This window comes from Ambystoma mexicanum, chromosome 3p (genome assembly GCF_040938575.1).
Source record: "Ambystoma mexicanum isolate Mex_15411 chromosome 3p, UKY_AmexF1_1, whole genome shotgun sequence".
NCBI lineage: Eukaryota > Metazoa > Chordata > Amphibia > Caudata > Ambystomatidae > Ambystoma > Ambystoma mexicanum.
Genome location: NC_090925.1, coordinates 205,273,935 through 205,286,903, shown reverse-complemented (window position 1 = coordinate 205,286,903; position 12,969 = coordinate 205,273,935).

The following is a 12,969-nucleotide window of genomic DNA, read 5'->3' as shown; positions in this document are numbered from 1 at the left end:
TACATGGTAAATAGGATGTTGCAGAAAACAGAAGTTCAACACATGTACAGATGCTGAAACGCAGGGTAGATTAAGTCATCATAGAGGCCAGCTATAAGTAGTAAATAGAATGCAGGCAAAGTTGCCATTGTACAGAGCTGGATATTGGTATCATGAAACAAGTAAGCCAGAAAACCATGACGGGGGGTGGAAAGTTGTGTCGCTGCAGAATAGCAGGCTTGTGGAGCTGCATGGCGAGGCTGTCTGGCCTAAAGTCAAGACTGAAGAAACCAAGGTCAGCTATCTATTTCTGAAAAGGAACAAGTGTGCGGAGGATGAATCCTTTCTTGTTAAGGTGCAAGAAAGAATACCAAGGATGCCAAATTTTAATTCATTTAGAGCATATAAAACCTACAAAATGGACCAGATTGTGGTCTCCTGTCATGTGAGTCGAGGATGGAAATAGAGTTCAAACATGGAGTTCCAGACACGATAGTGAGTCCCCTCAATCCGTGCTTTCCCAAAGACAAGTATACTCTGCAAGGCCAAGTACAAAGAAAATTTCATGGCAGAAGGCATGGGGCGATGAGAGATGCACGGCTAATTGGGTGGTGAGGTAGTATCAAGTCCTATCTCCCTGCACCTGGGTCTAGTGCTGCTAAATGAACTGAATATTCCAGACATGGCACAAGCATGCCAACCAATTGTATTAGTCCATATAATGAAGGACATTATAGTTTGTAGGACCAATGAGAAACTGTGTATCTAATGTTTCTTGAATTACATGTTTTTAGAGGTAGGCATAAGCTGTCCACCTGATATTGCACAGCCAGTAACAATCCTAGCTCCAATACAATTATATATCTAGATGTTTCGTTTAACCAATCCTGACCTTTGATAGGTTTTTCACTATTGCCACATAGTATGACATCATTCTGACGCATTAACACTATAAGACTTGTACTTTTTGTGGAGATCATTGAGAGACTGAGCATACATCTGTTGATGTTCGTTGTAATCTCCCTGTTTTAGATAGTTGTTAATAAAGCAGTACTTTGCCATCTTCCTGAGGTGGTTCTGTTATTTGGACTCAGAATTACTCTATGTAATCCCATTCATTCCATATCCACGTTCCTAAGGGCCATATGCTCACGTGGTAGTAGTGCAGATGGTTACAAGATCCAAACCAGGATAGCTCCAGAATTTTGGACGATCAGGCATCCTCTGCCATTTGCTGGAAGATCATGGAGTTTCCTGTGGAGAGCAGCCAATAGAAATAAACTTACAAGAAGAGTCGAGACGGTGGGCAGGTCCCTCTTTGAAGAAATCCCTGCTCGGTTTCCACAGGCTCTCTGTTGACGGAAGGTGAAGTGGTCGGATTGAAGGAGGAGTCGATACCGAAGGCCTCAAGTTGGTTAAACAAATGTAGATAGACTAAGGGAATATAAAGGGGTGGGATTGTCATAATTTTGAGTAACAGGACATTTTGGAGAGATAAAAGAACACCTGACTATTCCTATTTCCTGGGAGTTAGAAGAAGATGTCTCAAATTCCAATCAGAATAGTAATATAGAGTGTATGCAGAATCAGGACTGTGAAAGGTGACTTCCTAAACCCTGTAAAGGGTAAAATAAATAGAGGCGATAGAAGTTTACCCCTTATCATACATAATTATAAGTAAAGGCAAGATGATCACAGGGATTATTAATGTGTGGTGTGTTAGTATTATGTGTTGTGTGACGTTTTGAAAAAATAAAAGAGCTCTGAAGATTTGAAAAGTAACGATGTTTATAGTTAAGGTGTAATAATCCATTGGTGCCAATCACAAGACAGATAGGTTGTTGAAATAGAAATGGATTGAGTGGCGATTGATGGTGCTTGCTCATATGTGTTCTTTTAAAATTTAAAGTGGTGACTTGATTTAGATAGAAGGTATATTAACGGTTTGGTAAGTATAGACAGTCACAAGTAAGTGTGACTTGTCACTATGGAGGACAATCCTCTCATGCATCTTTGTAAAACACTGCCAAGACATGCGCCCAAGCTCAAACAGTACAGTGCAGAATTGGTAAAGGGTACAGCTGAAAAATTTTTCATGCCATGGCCACAAGGAGGAACGTTGCCAAAAGCAGTGTTACAACACATGACTACATATGTGCATGCTGCGTACACAGGGGAAAAGTTAGAGAAAAGACTGGCAGTTTTAGAATTATGGAAAATGTACCAAGAAGAGAAGGAGGATCCACCACAACAAGAATGGATCCTTAATCAGCATAAGGGGAAGGGCATTGAGCCCACAGCTTCCCTTACTCCACCTGAAATCAAGAGCACAGGTATAAATGCGAAAGTAGTTTATCCTTTAAAGGAATTGAAAGCAGCAGCAGGGTACAGTCATCCAACATATGAACCCTCACTTATAGTAGTGACAATAGTCTAGAAGAGAGCAAAAGGAAGGAAGACGCTAGTCTGTATGTGAAACAAAAGGGTGAGAGATCGACTATATCATTGGATATAGATCGCAAAATAAAAAAGATGGAAAGGAGAAAGAGATAAGTCTGACAAGGCAACACTCGTACAGAACGAATGGATGGGAGGACAGAAACTACTCAAGTTAGATGGGAAATGCATCGAGGAGGTTAGGCAGAGGGAAGACAAGGATGAGCAAGAAAAGAAGGACAGGGAATGGGAAAGAAGATTGAGGGAAGATGAGCAAGGCTGAAAAAGCAGAGACGGGCGGGGACATATATATAGAGAGGAACAAGAGAAAGACGAGGCAGAGGAGCAAAGAAAGTACGATAGCAAAAAGAGAGATAGGAGAGAGAGGAGGAGAGAGGAAGAAGAAGCACAAAGGGTGAAAGACAGATGGTTACAGAGAAGGAGAGGAGAAGAAGAGCGTAGACAGGAAGTAAGAAGGGAAGAACCAAGGCAGGAGGAAGAAAAGGCTAGAAGGGATGCAAGAAAGTGAAGGGAAGCGGACATAGAGATAAAACAGAATAGAAGGCAGCGAGGTCTGGATACCAGTCTCATTCTTAAGGAATGAATGAGGCTAAGCGAGGAAATACGATGGGACAGAATGACAGAGGTTCTTCCAATAAAGGAAGTAGTGTTAGAAACTCCTAGAGTGGCACTAGAAGAGGAAGGATATGATGCAAAAGGCAATGGGGAAATGATCAATAAAATATATCTGCAACTAAGACGGGATAGCAAGTATGGAATTTGAGGGAGCATAATCGATCCCCGGTACCTCAAATATGAACGGAGGAGGAAAACATGTTTAGTGATGAATACCAAGCACTGCCTTTGATTAGGTAAAATCTAGATAGAGACGAGGGAGATAATAGTCACACCAGGTGGGGTCTAGAAATGTCAGACGAGGAAAGAAAGTCAGTTCATGAGGCAGAGGGAGAAGGTGTGTGCGCCCCCCCAACAGATGGAAAAAGAAGTAAGATGGTCAGATCTGCAACACCCTAAGGAAAGAACGCCAGATCCCATAGCATAACCTGAGTTCCCCCGAAGACGATTGTATAGTGAGAAAGCAGACTCTCCACCTTATGTAAGTAGGTTAAGATCATTACCAGCAAGAGGACGGATAGGAACGATTACCCCTACCATAGATAGACTACTAGTGGGACCCAACTATGGGATGGGTTCTTGCAGTTCCCCTTGTTAGAGAAGGGGGGAGCAAGACCGCAATACATCCCATGGCCCCAAATGGACAAAGATAATAAAAAATGCAAGCTCCCTAATATGACTTTGGGGGCTGGGGAATGGATATAGGGGATACAAAAGGTTAATTGGCAGCCATCCTTGGGGAGAGAGCTGATGACATATGGAGGCAAGCAGGATTTGCAAGTGTCACAGCACAAAACACGGCACATGATGGAGCGCCATTTAATAATTGCAGAGCAGACGTTTGGATGGCTCTCAGAGTATAGTACAGGATACATCATATATGGGTGCAATTATGACACATAAAATGAAGGAAGATGAAGACCCCATTGCTTAAGTTCAGGATATTCAGGAGAAATGACAGCTTGAAACTCGTGTACCATGGTAAAAGACAGTGGCATTGTTATATCATATCTTGTGCCAGGGATTACCAGATCAAGTAAAGAGACAAATGAAGAAACAAGTAGGGATGGAAGCAAAGCCATGGGCTGAGTTACAGTTAACTATTGTGCATCATTGTCGGTTGTTAAAAGAGAAGAATACAAAAAAGATGAGAACAGGAGGAGGCCAAGTTAGTCCAGAAAAAATTGTACAAATTCGCCACAGAAGGGGCAGTCGTGACAAGTAGAGAAGGAGTAGGAACACAAGAAGTAATGGGTGTGTCACAGGTGAATAATGCATGCTCTATGGACCAAGGCAGGTAGGGTTTTTTTCTGCCAGGTAGAGAGGTACATGGATCTGAGGAAAAGGAGGCGGATTTCAGAGCGCACAAGATGGGTTTCAGAATTTTCAGAATGGAAGTCAAAATGCTCAAGGAGGATTTGGTAGAGAGCCACCCACCATACGTTGGAATTGTAGGATAACAGGGCATATTGCACTTGCATGCAGGAGTCGAGGGAGTGTGCAAAATGGCCAATTTTCAAGAGGGGGACAGCTTATAGTTATGAATTAATTCTGCCTGAGACATGCCCCGCTCCTTCCAGGCTGCATATGGCAACCCTGATGGACACAGCACTATGTAGCTGCCATCGCTATTTTTTCCCATTCCACATTGTTCGTGGAAGTACAAACTGCCACCTCCAAGATGGCCACCCTGTTATATCATGCTACTCAAACCAAGATGGCCATCAAATGGCACCGTGCTGCCCCACCCAAGATGGCTAACCACATCCAGTCTCAGCTGGCAGTTGTTATCAGTTAGCAGTCAGTATCAAAGCAGGACACAAGCAAGGAGCAGTGTCTTGCAATGCAGATCCTGAGATGTCATTCAGAGATTATAGGTATTTAGCCTTCCTTTAGCTTTGATATCTGTACAGACTGCTTTCCTAAGTGATCATTACTAAGCCTTTAATGTGTTTGTTTAAAGCCCCGGACTCCTCACTCTAAAACATTTTTCTTACACTGGAACTCAGTTTACATACTTTTGCAAGATACGCTAGTGATTTGGGCTCCAAGACGGGAGATTAAAGGTGATTATTGTTATACTGGGGAAAGGGGAAAGAACTCCCTAACTGACCACTATTACCAACACTAATTGTTTCCACTACAGCTCCTGTTTTGAGGTACCAGGATATCTACCTGAAACGTCTATGATATGTCGCTTCTGTTTTGGAAGTCCTAGTCACCTCCTCTGTCTTATTGCTGAACGGGGAGTAGACGCTGACATCCAAATTAGGAGTAGACCCTTCTTTGTGCCTCCCACGAGTTTGTCGTTGTTTGCAGAATCCCAGTTCTGACAGATTGCAAGACCTTTTTTATCTCCTCTGAGTCATGGTGGATGTGGTAAAAGAATTGGCACTTGCCCTCCAGAAATTACAGTCTGAGGTGGCCGCCTCTAGACAAGAAAATGCAATGTTGTTCCAATCAATATATACCATGCAAGATAAAATGGAGTCTTGGTCCTCTAAATCCACCATGATAGATGACCCGTTGAGTATTAAGGGGGGAGGGCCGGACGATCTTCCAGTCCACAGTTATCACACCCTAATGCTCACCCCATATTAACACCTGCAACCTTATCACCCCCAACCTTAGGTCCAAAGATTCTATCACCACCTATGGCCACAAAATATAGGGGTGATCCTTGTGAATTCAAAGCCTTTTTGACGCAATGTAGGATTCATTTTCTAAATCGTCCTACATTATATGCATCTGACACTGCTAAAGTTGCCTTTGTGTTATTGAACCTTGATAGGACAGCACTAGCCTGGTCTACTCCCTATTTGAATAGCAATGAAAGAATCCTCCAGGATTACACAGCCTTCCTACGGCCTTTACGGATATGTTTGACAGCCAATATGCCACCCAAACAGTGCGTAATGCCCGGGTCGAGATGCAGTAGAGATCTTCTGACATATATAGTTAGGTTTAGGAATCCTGCTGTACAAACCATATGGACAGAAGATGACAAGTTTACACTCTTTTATAGAGGACTCAAAGACGACTTAAAGGATACCATGAGACAAGTAGTAACCCACCAGATACCATATCTGCATACATAGCCCTCACCGTCCGCATAGACCAACGGATGGGGGAGAGGAGAGGTCCTATGATAAAAGGAGATATCATTCCCGACCAGTACTGGAATCAAAAAATCTTTCTACCGCAGACCCAGAACCCATGCAACTAGGCAACATTAAGGGACCTATTTTGCTGGAGGAAAAACAAAGGAGACGCAAGTTAAACCTCTGCTACTATTGTGGGGACAATGGACACACAGTCTTTCAATGTAAAAAGAGACCCTTGGGTAAAACGGGAATTCTACTTGTTAGAAGTAGGGAAGGATCTAACGAGATCTACTAATGCCATGTCCCCCATCCAAGAAATCACAAGACCAATCCATGCCCCACGCATGTTAATCAAAGTAGAACTACGAACACGTAATGTTATATGGAAGAAGGATCTGGCCCTAATAGATAGTAGTGCTACAGGGAATTGTATTGACATTTTGTTTGCACAACAACAGAACATATTACTATTCCCCTAAAACTATTCCAGAACCATTGTTTCAGTCAGTGGTTCTAATCTAGTATCGGACCAATTTCCCATAAAACCACTATTCTCGCTATGTCGTACCATCAGTGTCATCAAGAAAATATATGTTTTGATGCTATCGCAGCCCCCGACTATCAGATCATTTTAGGAATACTGTGGTTAGAACATCATAATCCTGCTATTAATTGGAATAACTAAGAAGTAGAACTTAAATCCCCTTTCTGTCTAGAACATTGTACCCAAGATCAGGTGAAACATATTCTCGATCCCCTGCCTAAAGCGAAGAACCCCAAGCCTTTCCAAGTCCACACAATACTCATGACTCAGATCCCTCCAGAATATTGTGTTTACCATACTGGGTTTGATCCTGTGGAAGCAGACAAGCTCCCGCCTCATAGGCCATATGATTGCCAGATTGAACTAATTCATGGGGCTAGTATACCATACGGAAGAACTTAGGCTCTCTCCGAAAAAGACATACATTGATGAAAACCTCAAAAAAGGGTGTATACGTCATTCCATCTCACCAGCAGGTGTTCCTATCTTCTGTACTCCAAAAAAGCAAGAAACAGAGCTCAGATCCTGTGTGGATTACAAACAGTTAAATGCTATTACGGTCAAAATCTGGTATCCCCTGCCATTAATTCAAGTCCGGTTAGATCAAGCAAAAAACAGTAGTATCTACAACTAACTAGATCTCAAAGGGGCATACAATTTGGTTCAAATCTTTCCTGGAGATGAGTGGAAAACAGCCTTCTGAACCCGATTCAGTCTTTACGAGTACATTGTAATGCTGTTCGGGTTATGTAACACCCCTACCACCTTCCAACACTTCCTCAGCGATATCTTCAACAACATCTTAGATGTCTATGTAGTAATCTACTTGGACGATATACTAATCTATTCTCATACCCTCGAAGAACATGTACTGCATGTCCAAGAAGTCCTAAAAAGGTTAAGGGACCCTAAGTTATTTGCCAAATGATCCGAGTGTATTTTTCATCAGGAAAGAATCTCTTACCTGGGGTATATCCTCTCTCCTAGGGAAATAGAAATGGATCCTGCCAAGATTGATGCCATCAGTGCATGGCATATACCCTTAGGAGTGAAAGACCTACAAAGGTTCTTGGGTTTCGTCAATTTCTTCTGACTTTTTAGCCCTGAATACTCCCGAGTGCTTATACTTCTCACACGCCTACTAAAGAAAAACACTCCTTTTCTTTGGAATCAAGCCACCAAGAAGCCTTGTGGGGAATCCAAAGACGATTCACATCTGCCCCCATCTTACGTCTTCCGAATCCTTGTCTTCCATTTGTAGTGGAGGCAGACGCCTCTAATTTTGCATTGGGAGCCTTACTATTACAGAAAGACCCTGAAACCAGTCTAATGCATCCTCTTGCTTACCATTTTAGAACCCTTTCCCAAGCCGAACGGAAATATAACATCTTTGAAAAAAAGAACTACTGGCTGTCAAAGATGCCTTCATTACTAGTAGGCATTTGCTAGAAGGGGCTCGACATTCAATCACTGTTATTACAGTTCATAGAAATCATGAATTTCTAAAGACAGCCACAGCAATGAACCAAAGACAGAACCGCTGGATCCATTTTTTTTCTCGTTTTGATTTTGTGGTCACTTACATGGTTATACCAACACAAAAGCAGATGCCCTTTCCAGACATTATGCCATTGACCATGCAGAGTCTGCAGGTATTCCTTTTGTCCCACTGGACAAAATACTGATGCTCACTACCGGACCTGTTCCATTGTGCGAAGATTAGCTAAAACATGTGTACTCACCGAAAGAATAAAAAATATTCCTGGACATTCATCCCTCTCATCATGAAAGACAAGGACTGTATTTCAGGGGAAAGCAGTTATGGCTACCCACAAGGAGCTATCATTTAATGGCCCTCCAATGGTGTCATGATCTGCCTTGTGCAGGACATTTTGGAATCACTAAGACCCTTAAGTACCTGGAAAGATACTTCTGGTGGAATGCTATGAGGCAAGATATCAAGGATATTTGCAAGGATGTGCTGGAATGTTTGCCTGTTCACAACCTCCAAGAACTGCTCCTGCAGGTCTTTTAATGCCTCTACCTTTCCTGAACATCCCTGGCATTTTATTACCGACCTCCCCCGGACTGAGGGTTGTTCGGTCATATGGACCGTTGTAGACTCCTTCACCAAGCTAGGCCATTTCATAGATCTACCTCAAATTCCTACTGCTTCCGAACTTGCCAAAGAGGTTGTAAAACACATATACAAACATCATGGACTCCCACGTAACATGGTAACTGACAGAGGGTCACAATTTGTTTCAGCTTTTTGGAAAGCTATAGCCAAAGCCTTGTTGATATCCCTTAGTTTCACATCCGCATATTATACCCAAAGGGACGGACAGACCGAAAGAGTGAACCAGACCATTGGTCAATATTTGTGTTGCTACATTACGAAACATGAAGGGAATTGGGTTTCATTCTTACCTTTGGCTGAATTTGCATATAACAACGCCTTCCACACCTCATTACAAGATACCCCTTTTTGTGTATTTCATGGCCTGCACCCCATGTCCCTTCCTTGGATTTCTTCGTATAATACCACTGTCCCTGCAGCACAAGATATGGTCCTTCTATTACAAGCCCGGCACAAGGATGCCCTACAACATCTAACACAAGCTCAAATGGAGGCTAAAAGATATGCAGACAGAAAACGACATCCAGGCCCTAAATATGTAACTAATTATATGGCCTGGTTATCCACTAGGTACATAATTATTCCTGCATGTCCTCAGCTACAATTTTTGTTCCTTTTACTGATAAATTACCTATCTCTATAGGAGAGTGTGACATGTCTGCTCCCTTACTATATTCGGTACAGATGACAGTTAACATTTTGGGTAGAGATTTGATGACAAAACTTAACATGACGATTTCATTCACTGACCAAGGAATAGTGTGCTCCACTCCGAGAATACACTATTTAAACATAAGAGAGTTTATACTATCATTTACAGGACAAATGGCTTTGTGAGGAATCCCGGTATACCCAGAGGATTTTTTTGTATGGGGTGAGCATTTCATCAACATGGCTACCTGGATTAGTGGGGAAAATTGTGAGGGTACCTGAGGAATTTTTATTTAGACCATGAATACCTATGGATAAGGAAGAAGGGCTGACTATTTCCAAAGAGTTGGAAGCAGCTATAGTACGAGCAGAGATAGCAATGCTTGAAGGGGTGGATGACAAAGGTAGAGCATGGAGGACAGTGATTGCTCTCGAGGAGGGTTACAGATTGACAGACATGACCGATGACGATATGTTTAGAGAAGAATGCATAGACGATGAGGTAGTGTTCTTTATAAGTATTGTGCATTGGATAAATATTGTGAAACGAGAAGTCCCACAGCAAATAGCGCCAGTGTGGCAATGACCAGCATTTTTTTCTAGAAGACCTAGAGAAGGTGCTGAGTGTCTTTTGGACTACAAGCTCCTATGACGTAGGCTTATTGAAGGGAATTGGAGATTTTAAAATAAAACTCAAGCCAGGAGCAATTTTACCACGAGCAAAACAGTACCCTATTCTTGAGAAGCTGATGATGGCATATTTAAGACCATTTCAGCCCAAACGAATCAGGGAATACTAGTGCCATCGGAAGCATTGTGTAATACTGCAGTGTATCCAATTAAAAAATCTAAAGGGGGGTCGTGGAGATTTATCCAGGATTTACGCCTTCTTAATCAGATTGTAGAAGCAGAGTTTCCATTAGTTCCTATTCCTGCAACTATATTGTATAGTATACCAGTTGAAGCTAAGTATTTCATGGCGATCAATTTGAAAAATGTGTTTTTCTCGATCCCGTTGCATAAGGACTTACAAGACCTGACTTCCTTTGTGTTTAGACAAAAATGACTAAAACATACTCGTTTACCCCAATGGTACTGTGAGTCGCCATCGATCTTTAACAGTGTCCTACAGATGGATCTAGGCAATATTGATCTTAGGAGTGCTGTGATAAAGTACCTAGATGACATATTGATTTGCAGTTAAACAGATGATGAATGTAGGCAAGATATAAGACAAGAAAAATTACAGTACTGTCAGGAAGAGGTGTTGTACATTGTCCAGTTAATCTCGCATGAAGGAAAGAAAGTGGCACCTGAAAGGGCTGAGGCAATCATGAAGACACCAAAACCGAACACAGTGAGGCCAATGCAGCAGTTTCTAAGAATGTGCAATTACTGCAGAGCCTGGGTGTTTGATTATCTCCACACAGACGGTTCTCCAGTGCAACATGCGTCCTTATTGGACAGACTCATTAAGGCACTACAACTCCCAGTAGCCATAGCGGATGTAAAATGTGCAGCCCATACTAAATGAACAGATTTTATTACTTGCAGAAATGAAACCACAGATGTAGAAGCCAAAGGGGTGGCATACTTCCCAGATATTTCGAGTTTTGATACTGAAAATATTAAGGAAAGTTTGACTAGAAGCATGCTAGTACAAGAAGGGTTTAATATGCTGTCAATTACGCAACTAATAGAAATTCAGGGCAGAGCCGCGCAAGAGGAGCAAGAACTATGGAAATGAAGGGCGTGTTCTTTATCCCCCACGGAAGCATTATGGCGACCGGAAAGCACCGGAAAGGCAGTGATTCCAGCAGTATTATTGAAAGTTGCACTTGAATAACTGCATTACCCTGTGCATATAACCAGAGAAAGCCTTGCTGCCACCATTGCAGAAGACTGGTTCATTCCCAATCTGCCGGAACACGTTGCACAGTTCATGGTGAATTGCATCATGTGTCAAAGGTTTACTGCTGGGCATACACCGAGAACACTCAGAAGAGTAATACCTCGACCGAATAGTCTGTTTCAGCATTTACATATTGACTATGTTGATATGCTACAGATATGTAATGCATATATGTATCTTTTAGTGCTGGTTTGTCCCTTCTCCAGGTGGATCGGAGCTGGCCCGTGTGCACCCCCTGATGCCATTTGCTCAGTGAAGTTTGCGCAAAGTCTTCCCTAGGTGGGGTGTGTGCGAAGTACTAAGATCGATAATGGGCCACATTTTGTCAATGAATTAATCAAACAATAGCACAAGTTTTCTTCTGCTTATCACCCATGAAGCAAGCGGGATATGTGAGAGACTCAACGGTCTCCTCAAAGAGAGGATCACCAAGATCAAATTGACTTTAAAAAAGGGATGGCTAAATTGCCTACCCTGCCTTATATACCCTTTAGAATCAGCCAGGTTCTGACCACCACCTCACCCCTCACAAGCTAGCGACAGGGCATCACATGACAATGCCTCTTACACCTCGATCTAGAATAAGGAGTGATGCCCAGAGGGTACCGAAGACTCTAGGTGATGAGATGCATGATTATTTGGCATGTATGACTACCAGTATTTCTTTCATTTCAGATCAAGTCAAGCATCGGAGGGATGAGTCAAGGAACACAAAAGAGGACAATCCAGCAACCAATCCCAGTGAACTATTGCCACCTCCAAAGTTATATGTTGGTGACTTGATTCTCAAAGAATTTTCCCAGAAGGTAGTACGAGCCGAGGTTTAATGGCTCCTTTATTGTTGAGGAAGTGTCCCCTTCTGCAGTTAAGGTATCAGAAGACAAGCTTAGCTGCATTTAAGTGATATCAAAGTTTGTAAAGGCGAGAACCACCCTCCACTGGTTACTGACCCAGAAGCAAGACAAGGAGAGGAATTTCTGCGCGTGCGGACTCGATCAATGACCAAGAAGAAGGACGATAAAGCAGCAAGTTATTAGCACGTATTTCTTTTGGACTGGAATTCAGTGAACACTCCTTATATACTTTAGCAGGAAGTGACGAGACTTGCAGAAAAATTCCAGAGGCTGAAAATAACTTTTAGAAATTCTTTGAAGAAATAAATATTTCATCAGTTTTATGCCTAAACATCAGTTCCTGATTAGAAATTGGAAGAGAGATCAGGATCCAGATTCATTTTGTGGAGAATATCTGTTTTAATTGATAAAATACATGATACCTGTTGATTGTAACACTAACAGTATTGTGGTTGCTATTTTTTTGTTCATACGCCAATCCCACTGTTACGCTCACCTGGCTCCCACAGGGGTGTCAAGTGGAACTGGACAGCCACAGTCTCCACCAACGTGATGCGTAGTGCAGAGATGACTGACTGGACTGGCCCACCTAGCTTCGTCTGCTTGACCCGTAGAAGTAGTCTCCTAAAGACGGGGAAAGGGAATTAGCCACCTGTGGATTTGAGTAGTAACACCTCACTGCGTCCCCACCTATCACTTCTGACATTCCCTTT